Source organism: Triticum dicoccoides, chromosome 3A, assembly GCF_002162155.2.
Source record: "Triticum dicoccoides isolate Atlit2015 ecotype Zavitan chromosome 3A, WEW_v2.0, whole genome shotgun sequence".
NCBI classification, from domain to species: domain Eukaryota; kingdom Viridiplantae; phylum Streptophyta; class Magnoliopsida; order Poales; family Poaceae; genus Triticum; species Triticum dicoccoides.
Genome location: NC_041384.1, coordinates 566,079,623 through 566,101,951, shown reverse-complemented (window position 1 = coordinate 566,101,951; position 22,329 = coordinate 566,079,623).

Here is a 22,329-nt window from a genome sequence, read left to right as displayed (position 1 = left end):
TTGCTTCGCTAGTGTTGATCATGATGAACATACTAAACATGGCGTTGTATCTTATGCATCCAGCAACCCTCGTGCATCCCTACAGCCAGTCATCATCGTTCGTTAGATCGTAATCTTTGACCCTCCACCTGATGGCACTGTCTGGTTGCAGATTCGCGTGGGCGGCGAGTACAACCTAGGATCCTTTGTAGAGCAACGTCGACCATGTCTCTTAATTTTCCTTCTTGATTGATGTAGGCCTGTGATAATTGCAGGTTGACTTCCTGAATGTGGATTGTGAACTTGTACAAACAGTTGGGTGTGTGCATATAGCTTCAGAGTTTAGAATGTGGAGGCCTATCGATGGTGATTATTGGATTACGAAAACAAATGAATGTCAGCTGATGTGAATGGAAATGGCGGAAAAAATATCCAATTCATTTTAACTTTGTTCCTATTGGCAATTGAGGTGTTTCTCACATACTACATGATGTAATATAACTCTAATGTTGTAGTCTAATTTATTTTGAAGGCTTCTTCACCTAATACATGTAACAGTAGCTAGCATCCCAAAGAATCCATGGATTAAAAGCTACCCGCCCCTTTGAAACCCAGTGCATGTGCATTCAAATTCATATTCATAAACAAGAAAAAAGTTCCAACCGTCATAAACTACTGGAATTCGCATCATCTATAAACCACTCGGAAGTAATTACAAACACATCAAATGTGATAGAAATAGGACAAAAATTGGAGAATAAACACAATTTCTCATCCATTACGTACGTAGATTGAAAATTAAATAAAACTAATGAAATGGTATTAATAAGCTCTGCCTTTCACAAGAGTTTCCTCTATGAAGTTGCACCATTTGGAAGCATGCCTTGCACATTCATGGCTTCTTTTTCTTGAACTTTTTTGGTTGGACAATTGCGACTATCATCAAACTCTATTAGGTTGCACGTCTTGCACAAGCGTGTGACCTTGACTTTGGCTTCTTTGTTCTTCTCTTTTGTTTCCCCCATTCAATTCCTTTTCTCTCTTTATTCTTTTACATCTCCCTACCGAATGAGCATCATTTGGCGGCTGTATATCAATTTGAGTAGGAATGTTGCAACCAATAAATGCCTTTTATTCCTCTTGCCTAGGGTGTCTAACTGCATTAGGAACCATTTGGTTCAAAGGCTCCTTAATGCTCAACACACTTGATACTAAAAATTCCATGCCTTCATATGATTGCGTCGCTCTTTGAATTGGATCTTCCAACTTTTGTTGCGCACTTTTGAAATCTTGTTCCTCGCAGCTGCATCCAACGAGTTGGTGGGCTTCTCTTCTAGAAGGTTCCCTTGTTCATCGGGACTCGGAGTATTTGCACTCGAGCTCAAATGCTCCTCGTGAACAGTAAAATCGAAAAATAGTAAAATAAAATAAAACAAATTCTGTTTTTCCTGTGGCAACCTTTGACAAATGTTCTATGTGCTTGCAAAAATTTATCATGAATGAACATTCCTAGAAGTCGTGGCAAAAAAACAGAAGCGATACTCCAACGTATGATTACTTGAACAAACAACCTACTTATGATTACTGATACGTCTCCAACGTATCTATAATTTTTGATTGTTTCATGCTATTATATTATAAATCTTGGATGCTTTATATGCTATTTTATATCATTTTTTGGGACTAACCTATTAACTCAGTGCCTAGTGCTAGTTCCTGTTTTTTTGCTTTTCATAAAATCAGTACCAACGAAGTCCAAACGCGATGAACCTTTACTGTTATTTTTTCTGGACCAGAAGGGACCCTAGATGCTTCGGGAGGAGGCCAGAAGAGCTATGAGAGAGCCACGAGCTCACAGGGCACGCCCCTGAGCTCGTGGGCCCCACACAATTCCGTTTGACCTAATCCCAACCCTATAAATTCACAAATATTCCCAAGCCAACAGAGAGCTACTCGAATACTTTCCGTCGCCGCAAGCTTTTGTTCATCTGCGATCCCATCTGGAGGCCTTTTGGGTACTCTAGTGGAGGGGGAATCGGTCACAGAGAGCTTGTACATCATCCTCGCTGCCTTCCGATGATGCGTGAGTAGTTTACCACAAACATATGGGTCCATAGCTAGTAGCTAGATGGCTTCTTCTCTCTGATCTTCAATACCATGTTCTCCTCGATCTTCTTGGAGTTCTATCTGATGTAATCTTCTTTTGTGGTGTGTTTGTTGGGATCCGATGAATTATGGGTTTATGATCAGATTATTCATTGAAAGTAATTGAGTCTTTTCTGAAATTTATTATGCATGATTGTTATAGCTTTGTATTTCTCTCTGATCTATCCGTTTGTTTTGGACAACTAGATTGATTTATCTTCAGTGGGAGAGGTGCTTTGTGATGGGTTCAATCTTGCGGTGTCCTCACCTAGTGGCAGAAGGAGTAGTGAGGCACGTATTGTATTGTCTCCATTAAGGATAAAACGATTTGGTTTATTCAATATTGACTGGGTTTACTTTATGTACAACATGTCATCTTGCTTAAAGCGTTACTCTGTTTGTTATGAACTTAATACCATAGATGCATGCTGGATAGAGGTCGATTGGTGGAGTAATAGTAGTATATGCAGGCAGGAGTCGGTCTACTTGTCACGAACGTGATGCCTATATAAATGATCATTGCCATGAATAACGTCATAATTATGCGCTTTTCTATCAATTGCCCAACAGTAATTTGTTTACCCACTGTATGCTATGTGTTCAAGAGATAAACCTATAGTGAAAACTATGGCCCCCGGGTCTACCTTTATCATATTATTAAAACCAAAAATACCTTGTTGCAATTTTTTTATTTTTGTTTTACTTCTCCTTTTATCTATCCATCACTATCAGAATTAATCCTTGCAAGTAGTGAGTTCAAGGGGATTGACAACCCTCTTGCCCGCGTTGGGTGCAAGTATTTGCTTTTGTGTGTGTAGGTGTTGTCAAAGGGAATTTGCTTGGTTCTCCTATTGGCTCGATAACCTTGGTTCTCACTGAGGGAAACACTTCCATCTACTGTACTGCTTCTTGTTCAAAATATGCCCTAGAGGCAATAATATTGTATTATTATATTTCCGTTATTCATAACTAAGAGTTTACATTTCATGCTATAACTGCTATGATCCTGGAATATGCAATTCAGTGGAAAACTCATATGCACAGGTGAAATGATAAACAGTAAACAATAGGTTCCCGGTCTCGCCTCTAAGACCAGCTCAAGTGTTGTTGGTGATCACGTTTTCCGGATCTTAGGATATCGTTAAGTGTAACGATAGTCCTAAAACAACATTGAGGATATGACGTTAGAAGAACGATCGTATTGAATCGACCCAATACTTGTTTGTTATACTATGTGATCATATCGTCTGAAATCATTTGTTATAACACGGAGTGTTAGCATGTGTTTTAGTTCCTCATACCACGAGAGTGTCTCAGTCAGTTCCTACTGGATAGTGGGATTTGGGGTTGCTCAAACGTCATTTGTAACAAGGTGATCATAACGATAATTTTCAGGCTCACAGGAAAGTTTGACAAGTGACCGGACAACTCGAGAGTGGGATTTGCTCCTCCGATGATGGAGATATATTATTAGGGCCCCCTCGGTGTGATGACATCCATCATCGTCTGGCCAGACATAGTTGACTACGTCACGGGTATGCCTAAACACGTCAACGAGAAAGAAGAACAAAATTGGTAATGGTAGCAACGGTATACTGAGCATGGTGATGACTCTGAAGCATGCCGATGCACACCGGGTTTTGTAAAGTATCGCGAAGCAAAGGGAACATCACATGATAACCAAAGGTTCACTTGAACATCATTCGTGTAATCATAGGGACCGATATGGATGTCCACGGTTCCGCTATTGGTCATTGAACAAAGGAGTTTCATTCATGTCTATGATTTACCGAACCTACAGGGTCACAAGCTTAAGGTAATCACGATCTGCTGAGTGTTAGTACGATGGCAGTGATGAGAATATATTTGTGGAATTGTTTCATCAATATCCCGAATAGTTTCGAGAGGTTCCGAAAGCGTTTCCGGGTCAGGTGAATATCGGGTAATACCGAGTATTACCAATTAATTATATATGGGTGGAAAATGTTTTCGAGGATGTTAAATTATATATATATATATATATATATATATAATGGTCTAAAATTATTTAGAACATTTTATATTTAATTAAAATATCAACGGGCCTAAAAGGGCAAGAGGTGGAAGGCAACTTGGGCCACAAGGGCACAAGTGGAAGTGGCGCCCCCCCTTTCCTAGTGAGGGGGGGGGGGTGATAACCCACAAGTATAGGGGATCACAACAGTTTTCGAGGGTAGAGTATTCAACCCAAATTTATTGATTCGACATAAGGGGAGCCAAAGAATATTCTCAAGTATTAGCAGCTGAGTTGTCAATTCAACCACACCTGGAAACTTAATATCCGCAGCAAAGTGTTTAGTAGGAAAGTAATATGATAGTAGTGACAATGATAGTAAAAGGTAATGGTAGCAAAAGTAATATTTTTGGTATTTTGTAGTGATGATAACAATAGCAATGGAAAAGTAAATAAGTGAAGAACAATATATGGAAAGCTCGTAGGCAATGGATCGGTGATGGAGAATTATTCCGGATACGGTTCATCTTGTAACAGTCATAACCTAGGGTGACATGGAACTAGCTCCAGTTCATCAATGTAATGTAGGCATGTATTCCGAATATAGTCATACATGCTTATGGAAAAGAACTTGCATGACATCTTTTGTCCTACCCTCCCGTGGCAGCGGGGTCCTATTGGAAACTAAGGGATATTAAGGCCTCCTTTTAATAGAGTACCGAAACAAAGCATTAACACATAGTGAATACATGAACTCCTCAAACTACGGTCATCACCGGTAAGTATCCTGATTATTGTCACTTCGGGGTTAACAGATCATAACACATAATAGGTGACTATAGACTTGCAAGATAGGATCAAGAACTCTCATATATTGATGAAAACATAATATGTTTAGATCTGAAATCATGGCACTCGGGCCCTAGTGACAAGCATTAAGCATAGCAAAGTGGCACTCGGGCCCTAGTGACAAGCATTAAGCATAGCAAAGTCATAGCAACATCAATCTCAGAACATAGTGGATACTAGGGATCAAACCCTAACAAAACTAACTCGATTACATGACAAATCTCATCCAACCCATCACCGTCTAGCAAGCCTACGATGGAATTACTCACGCACGACGGTGAGCATCATGAAATTGGTGATGGAGGATGGTTGATGATGACGATGGCGACGGATTCCCCTCTCCGGAGCCCCGAACGGACTCCAGATCAGCCTCAGCCCTGCCGAGAGAGTTTAGGGCTTGGCGGCGGCTCCGTATCATAAAACGCGATGAATCCTTCTCCTTGTTTTTTTCTCCCGAAAGTGAATATATGGAGTCCAGGTTGAGGTCGGTGGAGCGTCAGGGGGCCCACGAGGCAGGGGGCGCGCCCAGGGGGGCAGGTGCGCCCCCACCCTCGTGGACAGGTGGGGCACCCCCTAACGTGGATCTTCCTTCCAATATTTATTATATATTCCAAAATAATTCTTCGTTGATTTTCAGGTCATTCCGAGAACTTTTATTTCTACACAAAAATAACACCATGGCAATTCTGCTGAAAACAACGCCAGTCCGGGTTAGTTCCATTCAAATCATGCAAGTTAGAGTCCAAAACAAGGGCAAAAGTGTTTGGAAAAATAGATACGACGGAGACGTATCAACTCCCCCAAGCTTAAACCTTTGCTTGTCCTCAAGCAATTCAGTTGATAAACTGAAAGTGATAAAGAAGAACTTTTACAAACTCTGTTTGCTCTTGTTGTTGTAAATATGTAAAGCCAGCATTCAAGTTTTCAGCAAAGATTATGAACTAACCATATTCACGATAACATTTAGGTGTCATGTTTACTCATATCAATGGCATAATGAACTAGCGAGCAATAATAATAAATCTCAGATGACAACACTTTCTCAAAACAATCATGATATGATATAAGAAGATGGTATCTCGCTAGCCCTTTCTGAGACCGCAAAAGATAAATGCAGAGCACTTTTAAAGATCAAGGACTGACTAGACATTATAATTCATGGTAAAAGAGATCTAGTCAAGTCATACTCAATGTAAATTAACAGTAATGGATGCAAATGACAGCGATGCTCTCCAACTGGTGCTTTTTAATAAGAAGATGATGACTCAACATAAAAGTAAATAGATAGACCCTTCACAGAGGGAAGCAGGGATTTGTAGAGGTGCCAGAGCTCGGTTTTGAAATAGAGATGAATAATATTTTTAGCGGTATACTTTTATTGTCAACATAACAACCAGGAGATGGCGATATCTTCCATGCTACACACATTATAGGCGGTTCCCAAATAGAACGGTAAAGTTTATACTCCCCCTCCACCAACAAGCATCAGTCCATGGCTTGCTCGAAACAACGAGTGCCTCCAACTAACAAGAGTCCCGGGGGAGTTTTGTTTGCAGTTATTTTGATTTGATTTGCATAAAGCATGGGACTGGGCATCCGGGTGACCATCCAGTTTCTCGTGAGTGAGGAGCGGAGTCCACTCCTCTTGAGAATAACCCACCTAACATGGAAGATACAGACAGCCCTAGTTGATACATGAGCTATTTGAGCATACAAAACAGAATGTTTATTTGAAGGTTTAGAGTTTGGCACATCGAAATTTACTTGGAACGGCATGTAGATACTGTATATAGGTAGGTATGGTGGACTCATATGGAATAACTTTGGGGTTTATGGAATTGGATGCACAAGCAGTATTCCCACTTAGTACATGTGAAGGCTAGCAAAAGACTGGGAAGCGACCGGCTAGAGAGCGACAATAGTCATGAACATGCATTAAAATTAATCAACACCGAATGCAAGCATGAGTAGGATATAATGCACCATGAACATAAATATCATAGAGGCTATGTTGATTTTGTTTCAACTACATGCGTGAACATGTGCCAAGTCAAGCCGCTCGAATCGTTCAAAAGAGGATACCACCCTATCATACCACATCACAACCATTTTAATAGCATGTTGGCACGCAAGGTAAACCATTATAAGCTCCTAGCTAATTAAGCATGGCATAAGCAACTATAATCTCTAATTGTGAGTGCAAACATGTTTTTTCATAATAGGCTGAATCAGGAACGATGAACTAATTATATTTACAAAAACAAGAGAGGTCGAGTTCATACTAGCTTTTCTCATCTCAATAAGTTCATCATATAATCATCATTATTGCATTTCACTTGCACGACCGAATAGTGTGGATAATAATAATAGTGCACGTGCAATGGACTAAGCTAGAATCTGCAAGCATTCAATTCATGAGAGAAGACAAGGTAATATGGGTTCTTTGTCAGATCAATGATAATGCATATAAGAGCCACTTTAACATTTTAATTATGGTCTTCTCCTCTCGACCCCCAAAGGAAAGAAACGAAATAAAACTATTTACACGAGAAAGCTCCCAGTAAGCAAAAGAAGAACGAGAAATATTTTTAGGTTTTCTTTTTAATTACCACTACAAGCATGGAAAGTAAACTAATTAAAAGCTATAACTATTTTTTTTGTTTTTATGAAGGTTTATTAAACACACAAGAAGAAGGCATAAAAAGGAAAATAAACTAGCATGGATGATACAATGAAAAAGTATGAGCACCGACAACTAGCAATGAGTGTATGAACGTGAATGTAATGTCGGTGAGAAATACGTACTCCCCCAAGCTTAGGCTTTTGGCCTAAGTTGGTCTATGGCCACGGCTGGCCTGGCGGATATCCAAAGTTGTAGCTGGGGTCGTACTGAGATGCAGTAGCTATTGCCTCATGAGCTGCCGCTTGGAGATGGGCTGTCTCCGTCCTCCTCTTATACTCGTCCGCCTCCTCCCTGGTTATAACATATCTCCCTTTTGCCTAAAAGTCAAAGAAAGCAGGAGTAAGGAGAGCGACGTGATAGGTGCGTCGTCTGTCAAAGATTAGTCAATACTGGAGGAACTGATCGTTCCTCTCAACAAACTGATGACGAACCATGGCCTCATAATCCAAATAAATAGGAGGCAACTCAATATCATACCCACGTATGGGCACACCAAGAAAATTAGCTAGACGGGTTGCATAAATTCCACCGAGGAAATCTCCACTAAATCTATTATTATGCAACCTACATGCAACAATGGCTCCCAAATTATAATGTCTATCTTCTAATACATCACTCCTGAGAACACTGAGATCAGGGACACACATGTGACATGCTTCATCCTTACCATTTATGCACCTACCTATGAAGAGAGCAAAATAATGTATCACAGGAAAATGAATGCTCCCTATGGTAGCTTGTGTTATGTCTCTAGATTCCCCCACAGTTATACTAGTAAGAAAATCTCTAAATTCAGATTTGTGAGGTTCATTAGGACTACCCCATTGTGGAAGTTTGCAAGCAGTGTTAAAATCCTCTAAGTCCATAGTATAAGAATTTTCATAGAGACCAAATAGGGCAGTTTGAGAATTGTGTGACGATGAAAATTCAAACCTCCTCACAAAGGAATCAGTGAGATAGTAGTACTGGCGGCATTTGTCTGCCTCGAAGCTCTCAAGATCAGCATTACGCACATATGCGTTAAATTCTTCCTTGATTCCTGTTCGATCCATAAAGTCCTCTGAAGGCCATTCACAAGCCCGCACTTGAGCTTCCCTCGGTGGTTCTTCGTCGGCATCACGCATTGCGAGCCTGGGTCCTTGCTTCCTTGAAGGATCACCTTGGTACATTTTCCTAAGCATATTTCCTCCTGTGAATTTTTTTTGAAATTTTAGTAACTTCAAAATAAAAGTGAACCAAACTCAACAATATTGATAGCAACTACTCCTACAAGTGCCTAGAGGCAATATCATGCATCAAAACTACTTTTGACCATATAAATTTGACATGCAAGCTCAAGAACAGGGTCACCTAAGCAGCAAAAATATGCAATGAATAAAGCACTAGAACAAAAACTAATTGGACCATTAGAGGAATCACATACCAAGGAACAATCCCCCAAAGCAGTTTTGTGAGAGATGCTTTGAGCAAGGAGATCGAAAATGGCAGCAAAATGAGCTTGGACTCGGGTTTGAGCTGGTTAGTGGTGTTTGTGGGAGGAAGAAGGAGTGTGTAGTAGCTGGAATAAGTGGAGGGGATGCACCATGGGCCCACGAGGCAGGGGGCGCGCCCTCCACCTGAAGGAAATATGCCCTAGAGGCAATAATAAAGTTATTATTTATTTCCTTATATCATGATAAATGTTTATTATTCATGCTATAATTGTATTAACCGGAAACATAATACATGTGTGAATACATAGACAAACAGAGTGTCACTAGTATGCCTCTACTTGACTAGCTCGTTGATCGAAGATGGTTATGTTTCCTAACCATAGACATGAGTTGTCATTTGATTAACGGGATCACATCATTAGGAGAATGATGTGATTGACTTGACCCATTCCGTTAGCTTAGCACTTGATCGTTTAGTTTGTTGCTATTGCTTTCTTCATAACTTATACATGTTCCTATGACTATGAGATTAAGCAACTCCCGTTTACCGAAGGAACACTTTGTGTGCCACCAAACATCACAACGTAACTGGGTGATTATAAAGGTGCTCTACAGGTGTCTCCGAAGGTACTTGTTGGGTTGGCGTATTTCGAGATTATGATTAGTCACTCCGATTGTCGGAGAGGTATCTCTGGGCCCACTCGGTAATGCACATCACTTAAGCCTTGCAAGCATTGCAACTAATGAGTTAGTTGCGGAATGATGTATTATAGAACGAGTAAAGAGACTTGCCGGTAACGAGATTGAACTAGGTATTGGAATATCGACGATTGAATCTCGGGCAAGTAACATACCGATGACAAAGGGAACAACGTATGTTGTTATGCGGTTTGACCGATAAAGATCTTCGTAGAATATGTAGGAACCAATATGAGCATCCAGGTTTCGCTATTGGTTATTGACCGGATACGTGTCTCGGTCATGTCTACATAGTTCTCGAACCCGTAGGGTCCGCACGCTTAAAGTTTGGTGACGATTGTAATTAGGGTTTTTGTGTTTTGATGTACCGAAGGTTGTTCGGAGTCCCTGAGGTGATCACGGATATGACAAGGAGTCTCAAAATGGTCGAGACATAAAGATTGATATATTGGAAGCCTATATTTGGATATCGGAATTGTTCCGGGTGAAATCAGGATTTTACCGGAGTACCGGGGGTTACCAGACCCCCCCGGGGGTTAATGGGCCTACATGGGCCCTAAGGGAGAAGAGGAGGGCCGGCCAGGGCAGGCCGCGCTCCCCCTCCCCCCTTAGTCCAAATAGGATAAGGAAGGGGGGGGGGGCGCCCCCCTTTCCTCTTCCCCCCTTCCCCTTTCCTTCTCCAACAAGGCAAGAGGGGGGAGTCCTACTCCTGGTGGGAGTAGGACTCCTCCAGGCGCACCCCTAGGGGCCGGTCGCACCTCCCCCCTTCCTCCTTTATATATGGGGCAGGGGGCACCCCATGACACACAAGTTGATCTTCGTGATCGTTCCTTAGCCGTGTGCGGTGCCCCCTTCCACCATATTCCACCTCGGTCATATCGTAGCGGTGCTTAGGCGAAGCCCTGCGTCAGTAGAACATCATCACCGTCATCACACCGTCGTGCTGACGAAACTCTCCCTCAACACTCGGCTGGATCAGAGCTCGAGAGACGTCACCGAGTTGAACATGTGCAGAACTCGGAGGTGCCGTACGTTCGGTACTTGGATCGGTCAGATCGGGAAGACGTACGACTACTTCCTCTATGTTGTGTCAACACTTCCGTTTCCGGTCTACAAGGGTACGTAGACATCACTCTACCCTCTCGTTGCTATGCATCACCATGATCTTGCGTGTGCGTAGGATTTTTTTGAAATTACTACGTTCCCCAACAGTGGCATCCGAGCCAGGTTTTATGCGTTGATGTTATGCACGAGTAGAACACAAGTGAGTTGTGGGCGATATAAGTCATACTGCTTACCAGCATGTCATACTTTGGTTCGGCGGTATTGTTGGATGAAGCGGCCCGGACCGACATTACGCGTACGCTTAAGCGAGACTGGTTTCATCGCCGTGCTTTGCACACAGGTGGCTGGTAGGTGTCAGTTTCTCCAACTTTAGTTGAACCGAGTGTGGCTACGCCCGATCCTTGCGAAGGTTAAAACAGCACCAACTTGACAAACTATCGTTGTGGTTTTGATGCGTAGGTAAGAACGTTTCTTGCTAAGCCCGTAGCAGCCACGTAAAACTTGCAACAACAAAGTAGAGGACGTCTAACTTGTTTTTGCAGGGCATGTTGTGATGTGATATGGTCAAGACATGATGCTATATTTTATTGTATGAGATGATCATGTTTTGTAACTGAGTTATCGACAACTGGCAGGAGCCATATGGTTGTCTCTTTATTGTATGCAATGCAATCACCCTGTAATGCTTTACTTTATCACTAAGCGGTAGCGATAGTTGTTGAAGCATAAGGTTGGTGAGACGACAACGATGCTACGATGAAGATCAAGGTGTCGCACCGGTGACGATGGTGATCATGAAGGTACTTCGGAGATGGAGATCACAAGTACAAGATGATGATGGCCATATCATATCACTTATATTGATTGCATGTGATGTTTATCTTTTATGCATCTTATCTTGCTTTGATTGACGGTAGCATTATAACTTGATCTCTCACTAAATTTCAAGATAAAAGTGTTCTCCCTGAGTATGCACCGTTGCCAAAGTTCGTCGTGCCCAGACACCACGTGATGATCGGGTGTGATAAGCTCTACGTCCATCTACAACGGGTGCAAGCCAGTTTTGCACACACAGAATACTCAGGTTAAACTTGACGAGCCTAGCATATGCAGATATGGCCTCAGAACACTGAGATCGAAAGGTCGAGCTTGAATCATATAGTAGATATGATCAACATATTGATGTTCACCATTGAAAGCTACTCCATTTCACGTGATGATCGGTTATGGTTTAGTTGATTTGGATCATGTGATCACTTAGAAGATTAGAGGGATGTCTTTCTAAGTGGGAGTTCTTAAGTAATATGATTAATTGAACTTAAATTTATCATGAACTTAGTACCTGATAGTATCTTGCTTGTCTATGTTTGATTGTAGATAGATCGCCTGTGCTGTTGTTCCGTTGAATTTTAATGCGTTCCTTGAGAAAGCAAAGTTGAAAGATGATGGTAGCAATTACATGGACTGGGTCCATAACTTGAGGATTATCCTCATTGCTGCACAGAAGAATTATGTCCTAGAAGCACCGCTGGGTGCCAGGCCTGCTGCTGGAGCAACACCAGATGTTATGAACGTCTGGCAGAGCAAAGCTGATGACTACTCGATAGTTCAGTGTGCCATGCTTTACGGCTTAGAATCGGGACTTCAACGACGTTTTGAATGTCATGGAGCATATGAGATGTTCCAGGAGTTGAAGTTAATGTTTCAAGAAAATGCTCGGATTGAGAGATATGAAGTCTCCAATAAGTTCTATAGCTGCAAGATGGAAGAGAATAGTTCTGTCAGTGAACATATACTCAAAATGTCTGGGTATCATAATCACTTGACTCAACTGGGAGTTAATCTTCCTGTTGATAGTGTCATTGACAAAGTTCTTCAATTACTTCCACCAAGCTACAAGAGCTTCGTGATGAACTATAACATGCAAGGGATGGATAAGACGATTCCCGAGCTCTTCGCAATGCTAAAGGCTGCGGAGGTAGAAATCAAGAAGGAGCATCAAGTGTTGATGGTCAACAAGACCGCCAGTTTCAAGAAAAAGGGCAAAGGGAAGAAGAAGGGGAACTTCAAGAAGAATAGCAAGCAAGTTGCTGCTCAGGAGAAGAAACCCAAATCTGGACCTAAGCCTGAAACTGAGTGCTTCTACTGCAAGCAGACTGTACACTGGAAGCAGAACTGCCCCAAGTATTTGGCGGATAAGAAGGATGGCAAGGTGAACAAAGGTATATGTGATATACATGTTATTGATGTGTACCTTACTAGAGCTCGCAGTAGCACCTGGGTATTTGATACTGGTTCTGTTGCTAATATTTGCAACTCGAAACAGGGACTACGGATTAAGTGAACACTGGCGAAGGACGAGGTGACGATGCGCGTGGGAAATGGTTCCAAAGTCGATGTGATCGCAGTCGGCACGCTACCTCTACATCTACCTTCAGGATTAGTATTAGACCTAAATAATTGTTATTTGGTGCCAGCGTTGAGCATGAACATTATATCTAGATCTTGTTTGATGCGAGACAGTTATTCATTTAAATCAGAGAATAATGGTTGTTCTATTTATATGAGAAATATCTTTTATGGTCATGCACCCTTGAAGAGTGGTCTATTTCTGATGAATCTCGATAGTAGTGATACACATATTCATAATGTTGAAGCCAAATGATGCAGAGTTGATAATGATAGTGCAACTTATTTGTGGCACCGCCGTTTAGGTCATATCGGTGTAAAGCGCATGAAGAAACTCCATACTAATGGACTTTTGGAATCACTTGATTATGAATCACTTGGTACTTGCGAACCGTGCCTCATGGGCAAGATGACTAAAATGCCGTTCTCCGGTACTATGGAGAGAGCAACAAATTTATTGGAAATCATACATACAGATGTATGTGGTCCGATGAACGTTGAGGCTCGTGGCGGATATCATTATTTTCTCACCTTCACAGATGATTTAAGCAGATATGGGTATATCTACTTAATGAAGCATAAGTCTGAAACATTTGAAAAGTTCAAAGAATTTCAGAGTGAAGTTGAAAATCATCGTAACAAGAAAATAAAGTTTCTATGATGCATGGAGGAGAATATTTGAGTTACGAGTTTGGTCTACATTTGAAACAATGCGAAATAGTTTCGCAACTCACGCCACCCGGAACACCACAGCGTAATGGTGTGTCCGAACGTCGTAATCGTACTTTATTAGATATGGTGTGATCTATGATGTCTCTTACTGATTTACCGCTATCGCTTTGGGGTTATGCTTTAGAGACGGCTGCATTCACGTTAAATAGGGCACCATCGAAATCCGTTGAAATGACGCCTTATGAACTGTGGTTTGGCAAGAAACCAAAGTTGTCGTTTCTAAAAATTTGGGGCTGCGATGCTTATGTGAAAAAGCTTCAACCTGATAAGCTCGAACCCAAATCGGAGAAATGTGTCTTCATAGGATACCCAAAGGAGACTGTTGGGTACACCTTCTATCACAGATCCGAAGGCAAGACATTCGTTGCTAAGAATGGATCCTTTCTAGAGAAGGAGTTTCTCTCGAAAGAAGTGAGTGGGAGGAAAGTAGAACTTGATGAGGTAACTGTACCTGCTCCCTGATTGGAAAGTAGTACATCACAGAAACCGGTTTCTGTGACACCTATACCAATTAGTGAGGAAGCTAATGATAATGATCATGAAACTTCAGATCAATTTACTACCGAACCTCGTAGATCAACCAGAGTAAGATCCGCACCAGAGTGGTACGGTAATCCTGTTCTGGAAGTCATGCTACTAGATCATGATGAACCTACGAAGTATGAAGAAGCGATGGTGAGCCCAGATTCCACAAAATGGCTAGTAGCCATGAAATCTGAGATGGGATCCATGTATGAGAACAAAGTCTGGACTTTGGTTGACTTGCCCGTTGATCGGCAAGCAATTGAGAATAAATGGATCTTCAAGAAGAAGACTGACGCTGACGGTAATGTTACTGTCTACAAAGCTCGACTTGTTGCGAAAGGTTTTCGACAAGTTCAAGGGATTGACTGTGATGAGACCTTCTCACCCGTAGCGATGCTTAAGTCTGTCCGAATCATGTTAGCGATTGCCACATTTTATGATTATGAAATTTGGCAGATGGATGTCAAAACTGCATTCCTGAATGGATTTCTGGAAGAAGAGTTGTATATGATGCAACCAGAAGGTTTTGTTGATCCAAAGGGAGCTAACAAAGTGTGCAAGATCCAGCGATCCATTTATGGACTAGTGCAAGCCTCTCGGAGTTGGAATAAATGCTTTGATAGTGTGATCAAAGCATTTGGTTTTGTATAGACTTTTGGAGAAGCCTGTATTTACAAGAAAGTGAGTGGGAGCTCTGTAGCATTTCTGATATTATATGTGGATGACATATTACTGATTGGAAATGATATAGAATTTCTGGATAGCATAAAGGGATACTTGAATAAGAGTTTTTCAATGAAAGACCTCAGTGAAGCTGCTTACATATTGGGCATTAAGATCTATAGAGATAGATCGATACGCTTAATTGGACTTTCACAAAGCACATACCTTGACAAAGTTTTGAAGAAGTTCAAAATGGATCAAGCAAAGAAAGGGTTCTTGCTTGTGTTACAAGGTGTGAAGTTGAGTAAGACTCAATGTCCGACCACCGCCGAAGATAGAGAGAAAATGAAAGATGTTCCCTATGCTTCAGCCATAGGCTCTATCATGTATGCAATGCTGTGTACCAGACCTGATGTGTGCCTTGCTATAAGTCTAGCAGGGAGGTACCAAAGTAATCCAGGAGTGGATCACTGGACAGCGGTCAAGAACATCCCGAAGTACCTGAAAAGGACTAAGGATATGTTTCTCATATATGGAGGTGACAAAGAGCTCATCGTAAATGGTTACGTTGATGCAACCTTTGACACTGATCCGGATGATTCTAAATCACAAACCGGATACGTGTTTATACTGAACGGTGGAGCTGTCAGTTGGTGCAGTTCTAAACAAAGCGCCGTGGCGGGATCTACATGTGAAGCGGAGTACATAGCTGCTTCGGAAGCAGCAAATGAAGGAGTCTGAATGAAGGAGTTCATATCCGATCTAGGTGTCATACCTAGTGCATCGGGTCCAATGAAAATCTTTTGTGACAATACTGGTGCAATTGCCTTGGCGAAGGAATCCAGATTTTACAAGAGAACCAAGCACATCAAGAGACGATTCAATTCAATTCGGGATTTAGTCCAAGTGGGAGACATAGAAATTTGCAAGATACATACGGATCTGAATGTTGCAGACCCGCTGACTAAGCCTCTTCCACGAGCAAAACATGATCAGCACCAAGGCTCCATGGGTGTTAGAATCATTACTGTGTAATCTAGATTATTGACTGTAGTGCAAGTGGGAGACTGAAGGAAATATGCCCTAGAGGCAATAATAAAGTTATTATTTATTTCCTTATATCATGATAAATGTTTATTATTCATGCTATAATTGTATTAACCGGAAACATAATACATGTGTGAATACATAGACAAACAGAGTGTCACTAGTATGCCTCTACTTGACTAGCTCGTTGATCAAAGATGGTTATGTTTCCTAACCATAGACATGAGTTCTCATTTGATTAACGGGATCACATCATTAGGAGAATGATGTGATTGACTTGACTCATTCCGTTAGCTTAGCACTTGATCGTTTAGTTTGTTGCTATTGCTTTCTTCATAACTTATACATGTTCCTATGACTATGAGATTATGCAACTCCCGTTTACCGGAGGAACACTTTGTGTGCCACCAAACGTCACAATGTAACTGGGTGATTATAAAGGTGCTCTACAGGTGTCTCCGAAGGTACTTGTTGGGTTGGCGTATTTCGAGATTAGGATTTGTCACTCCGATTGTCAGAGAGGTATCTCTGGGCCCACTCGGTAATGCACATCACTTAAGCCTTGCAAGCATTGCAACTAATGAGTTAGTTGCGGAATGATGTATTACGGAACGAGTAAAGAGACTTGCCGGTAACGAGATTGAACTAGGTATTGGAATACCGATGATCGAATCTCGGGCAAGTAACATACCGATGACAAAGGGAACAACGTATGTTGTTATGCGGTTTGACCGATAAAGGGAACAACGTATGTTGTTATGCGGTTTGACCGATAACGTAGGAACCAATATGAGCATCCAGGTTTCGCTATTGGTTATTGACCGGATACGTGTCTCGGTCATGTCTACATAGTTCTCGAACCCGTAGGGTCCGCACGCTTAAAGTTTGGTGACGATCGTAATTAGGGTTTTTGTGTTTTGATGTACCGAAGGTTGTTCGGAGTCCCTGAGGTGATCACGGATATGACAAGGAGTCTCGAAATGGTCGAGACATAAAGATTGATATATTGGAAGCCTATATTTGGATATCGGAATTGTTCCGGGTGAAATCGGTATTTTACCGGAGTACCGGGGGTTACCAGACCCCCCCGGGGGTTAATGGGCCTACATGGGCCCTAAGGGAGAAGAGGAGGGCCGGCCAGGGCAGGCCGCGCGCCCCCTCCCCCCTTAGTCCAAATAGGATAAGGAAGGGGGGGGGCGCCCCCCTTTCCTCTTCCCCCTTCCCCTTTCCTTCTCCAACAAGGCAAGGGGGGGGGAGTCCTACTGCCGGTGGGAGTAGGACTCCTCCAGGCGCACCCCTAGGGGCCGGCCGCACCTCCCCCCTCCCTCCTTTATATACGGGGCAGGGGGCACCCCATGACACACAAGTTGATCTTCGTGATCGTTCCTTAGCCGTGTGCGGTGCCCCCTTCCACCATATTCCACCTCGGTCATATCGTAGCGGTGCTTAGGCGAAGCCCTGCGTCGGTAGAACATCATCACCGTCATCACGCCGTCATGCTGACGAGACTCTCCCTCAACACTCGGCTGGATCGGAGCTCGAGAGACGTCACCGAGTTGAACGTGTGCAGAACTCAGAGGTGCCGTACGTTCGGTACTTGGATCGGTCAGATCGGGAAGACGTACGACTACTTCCTCTATGTTGTTTCAACGCTTCAGTTGCCGGTCTACGAGAGTACGTAGACATCACTCTCCCCTCTTGTTGCTATGCATCACCATGATCTTGTGTGTGCGTAGGAATTTTTTTGAAATTACTACATTCCTCAACACCACCCTCGTGGCCAGGTGCTTGGTCCCCGTGCTGTGTTCTCAGTGCCAGATATTCTCAAATATTCCAGAAAAAATCATATTTAAATTTCAGGGCATTTGGAGAACTTTTATTTTCGGAGTATTTTTTATTACATGGATAATTCAAAAAACAGACAGAAATTACTATTTTGCTTGATTTAATATAAATAACAGAAAGTAAAAAGAGGGTACAAAGAGTTGTGTTTTCTAAATTCATCCATCTCATGTTCATCAAAAGGAATCCACTAACAAGATTGATCAGGTCTTGTTAACAAACTCATTCCGAATAACATGGAACCGGTGAACTTTCGAATAACACTAGGTTACCTCAACGGGGATATGCACATCCCCCATAATAAGAATTTCATATTTCTTCTTGACAGTAGGAAGAGGAAATTTAAAACCACCAAAAATAATTGATGGAAATTTTCCTATAGAGTTTATACTATGAACTTGAGGTTGTTTCCTCGGAAAGTGTATCGTATGCTCATTGCCATTAACATGAAAAGTGACATTGCCTTTGGTGCAATCAATAACAGCCCCTGCAGTATTCAAATAGGGTCTTCCAAGAATAATAGGCATACTATCGTCCTCAGGAATATCAAGAATAACAAAGTCCGTTAAAATAGTAACGTTTGCAACCACAACAGGCACATCCTCACAAATACCGACAGGTATAGCAGTTGATTTATCAGCCATTTGCAAAGATATTTCAGTAGGTGTCAACTTATTCAAATCAAGCCTACGATATAAAGAGAGAGGCATAACACTAACACCGGGTCCAAGATCACATAAAGCAGTTTTAACATAGTTTCTTTTAATGGAGCATGGTATAGTTGGTACTCCGGGATCTCCTAGTTTCTTAGGTATTCCACCTTTAAAAGTATAATTAGCAATCATGGTGGAAATTTCAGCTTCCGGTATCTTTCTTTTATTAGTAAAAATTTCTTTCATATACTTAGCATAAGGATTCATTTTGAGCATATCAGTCAAACGCACACGCAAGAAGATAGGTCTAATCATTTCAGCAAAGCGCTCAAAATCCTCATCATCCTTTTTCTTGGATGGTTTAGGAGGAAAAGGCGTGGGTTTCTGAACCCATGGTTCTTGAGGGAGTCCTGGATTAGGGGGTCTCCGGAAAGCCGGATTATATCCTTTGGCCGGACTGTTGGACTATGAAGATACAAGATTGAAGACTTCGTCTCGTGTCCGGATGGGACTCTACTTGGCGTGGAAGGCAAGCTAGGCAATACAGATATGAATATCTCCTCCTTTGTAACCGACCTTATGTAACCCTAACCCTCTCCGGTGTCTATATAAACCGAAGGGTTTTAGTCCGTAGAATAACATACAATCATACCATAGGCTAGCTTCTAGGGTTTAGCCTCTCTGATCTCGTGGTAGATCTACTCTTGTACTACCCATATCATCAATATCAATCAAGCAGGACGTAGGGTTTTACCTCCATCAAGAGGGCCCGAACATGGGTAAAACATCATGTCCCCTGCCTCCTGTTACCATCCGGCTTAGACGCACAATTCGGGACCCCCTACTCGAGATCCGCCGGTTTTGACACCGACAATTCTCTTTCCTTACCGTGCTTCCTAGCAACAAAGTCTTTCTTATCATAACGTTGATTCTTTGATTGTGGGTTATCAAGATCAACAGCAGGTTCAATCTCTACATCATTATCATTGCTAGGTTGAGCATCAACATGAACATCATCATTAACATTATTACTAGGTTCATGTTCATTACCAGATTGTGTTTTAGCATCAAAAATAGAAATATCATTAGGATTCTCAGGTGTGTCAATAACAGGTTCACTAGAAGCATGCAAAGTCCTATCATTTTTCTTTTTCTTCCTCTTAGAAGGACTAGGTGCATCAATAATATTTCTCTGAGAATCTTGCTCAATTCTCTTAGGATGGCCCTCAGGATACAAAGGTTCCTGAGTCATTTTACCACCTCTAGTCATAACTTTAACAACATTATCATTTTTCTTACTATTTAATTCATTGAGCAAATCATTCTGAGCTTTAAGTACTTGTTCTACTTGAGTGGTAAGCATAGAAGCATGTTTACTAGTAAGTTTAAGTTCACCTTTAACATTAGCCATATAATCACCCAAGTGTTCAAGCATATCAACATTGCGTTTTAATTCTCTACCAAAATAAGCATTGAAGTTTTATTGTTTAACCATAAAGTCATCAAACTCATCCAAGCATTGGCTAGCAAACTTACTAAATGGGATTTCAGCTTTATCATATCTATAGAGAGAATTTACCTTTACTACCCGTGTCGGGTTATCAAGACCGTGTATTTATTCAATAGGTGATGGATTAAAACCATGTATTTCTTCAACAAGCGGTAAATTAAGACCATGTATCTCTTCAATAGGAGGTAAATTCTTAACATCTTCAGCTTTAATACATTTTTCCTTCATAGATTTCTTTGCCTCTTGCATATCTTCATGACTGAGAAATAGAATACCCCTCTTCTTCAGAGTTGGCTTAGGAGTTGGATCAGGAATTGGATCAGGAAGTGTCCAATTATTTTCATTATTCAACATATTATTCAATAGAATTTCAGCTTCATCTGGTGTTCTTTCCCTGAAAACACAACCATCACAACTATCCAGGTGGTCCCTGGAAGCATCGGTTAGTCCATTATAAAAGATCAAGTATTTCATTTTTCTTAAGAGGATGATCAGGCAAAGCCTTAAGTAATTGGAGAAGCCTCCCCCAAGCTTATGGGAGACTCTCTTCTTCAATTTGCACAAAATTATATATTTTCCTTAAAGCAGCTTGTTTCTTATGAGCGGGGAAATATTTAGCAAAGAAATAATAAATCATGTCCTGGGGACTACGCACACAACCAGGATCAAGAGAATTAAACCATATCTTAGCATCACCCTTTAATGAGAATGGAAATATCTTAAGGACATAATAATAGCGAGTTTTCTCATCATTAGTGAACAGGGTGGCTATATCATTTAATTTAGTAAGATGTGCCACAACAGTTTCAGATTCATAACCATAGAAAGGATCAGATTCTACTAAAGTAATTATCTCAGGATCAACAGAGAAATCATAATCCTTATCAGTAATAAAGATAGGTGAAGTAGCATAAGCAGGATCATATTTCATTCTAGCATTCAGAGTTTTTTTGTTTCAGCTTAGCTAATAGTTTCTTAAGATTACTCCTATCATTGCAATCAAGAAAATCTCTAGCAGTTTCTTCATCCATAACATAGCCCTCAGGCACAACAAGTAATTCATATCTAGGGTGAGAGTCTTCATCATCACTTTCATCAATATTATCAGTTTCAATAATTTCATTCTCTCTAGACCTAGCAAGTTGTTCATCAAGAAATTCACCAAGTGGCACAGTAGTATCAAGTACAGAAGTAGTTTCATCATAAGTATCATGCATAGCAGAAGTGGCATCTTCAATAACATGCGACATATCAGAATGAATAGCAGGTGTAGGTGTCGCAAGCTTACTCAAAATAGAAGGTGAATCAAGTGCAGAGCTAGATGGCAGTTCCTTACCTCCCCTCATAGTTGAGGGATACATTTTTGTTTTAGTGTCTTTCAAGTTCTTCATAATGATAAGCAGATATAAATCCCAAGTGACTCAAAGAATAGAGCTATGCTCCCCGGCAACGGCGCCAGAAAATAGTCTTGATAACCCACACGTATAGGGGATCGCAACAGTTTTCGAGGGTAGAGTATTCAACCCAAATTTATTGATTTGACACAAGGGGAGCCAAAGAATATTCTCAAGTATTAGCAGCTGAGTTGTCAATTTAACCACACCTGGAAACTTAATATCTGCAGCAAAGTGTTTAGTAGCAAAGTAATATAATAGTAGTGGCAACGATAGTAAAAGGTAACGGTAGCAAAAGTAGTATTTTTGGTATTTTGTAGTGATGATAACAATAACAACGGAAAAGTAAATAAGCGAAGAACAATATATGGATAGCTCATAGGCAATGGATCGGTGATGGAGAATTATGCCGGATACGGTTCATCATGTAACAGTCATAACCTAGGGTGACACAGAACTAGCTCCAGTTCATCAATGTAATGTAGGCATGTATTCCGAATATAGTCATACGTGCTTATGGAAAAGAACTTGCATGGCATATTTTCTCCTACCCTCCCGTGGCAGCGGGTTCCTATTGGAAGCTAAGGGATATTAAGGCCTCCTTTTAATAGAGTACCGGAACAAAGTATTAACACATAGTGAATACATGAACTCCTCAAACTACGGTCATCACCGGTAAGTATCCCGATTATTGTCACTTCGGGGTTA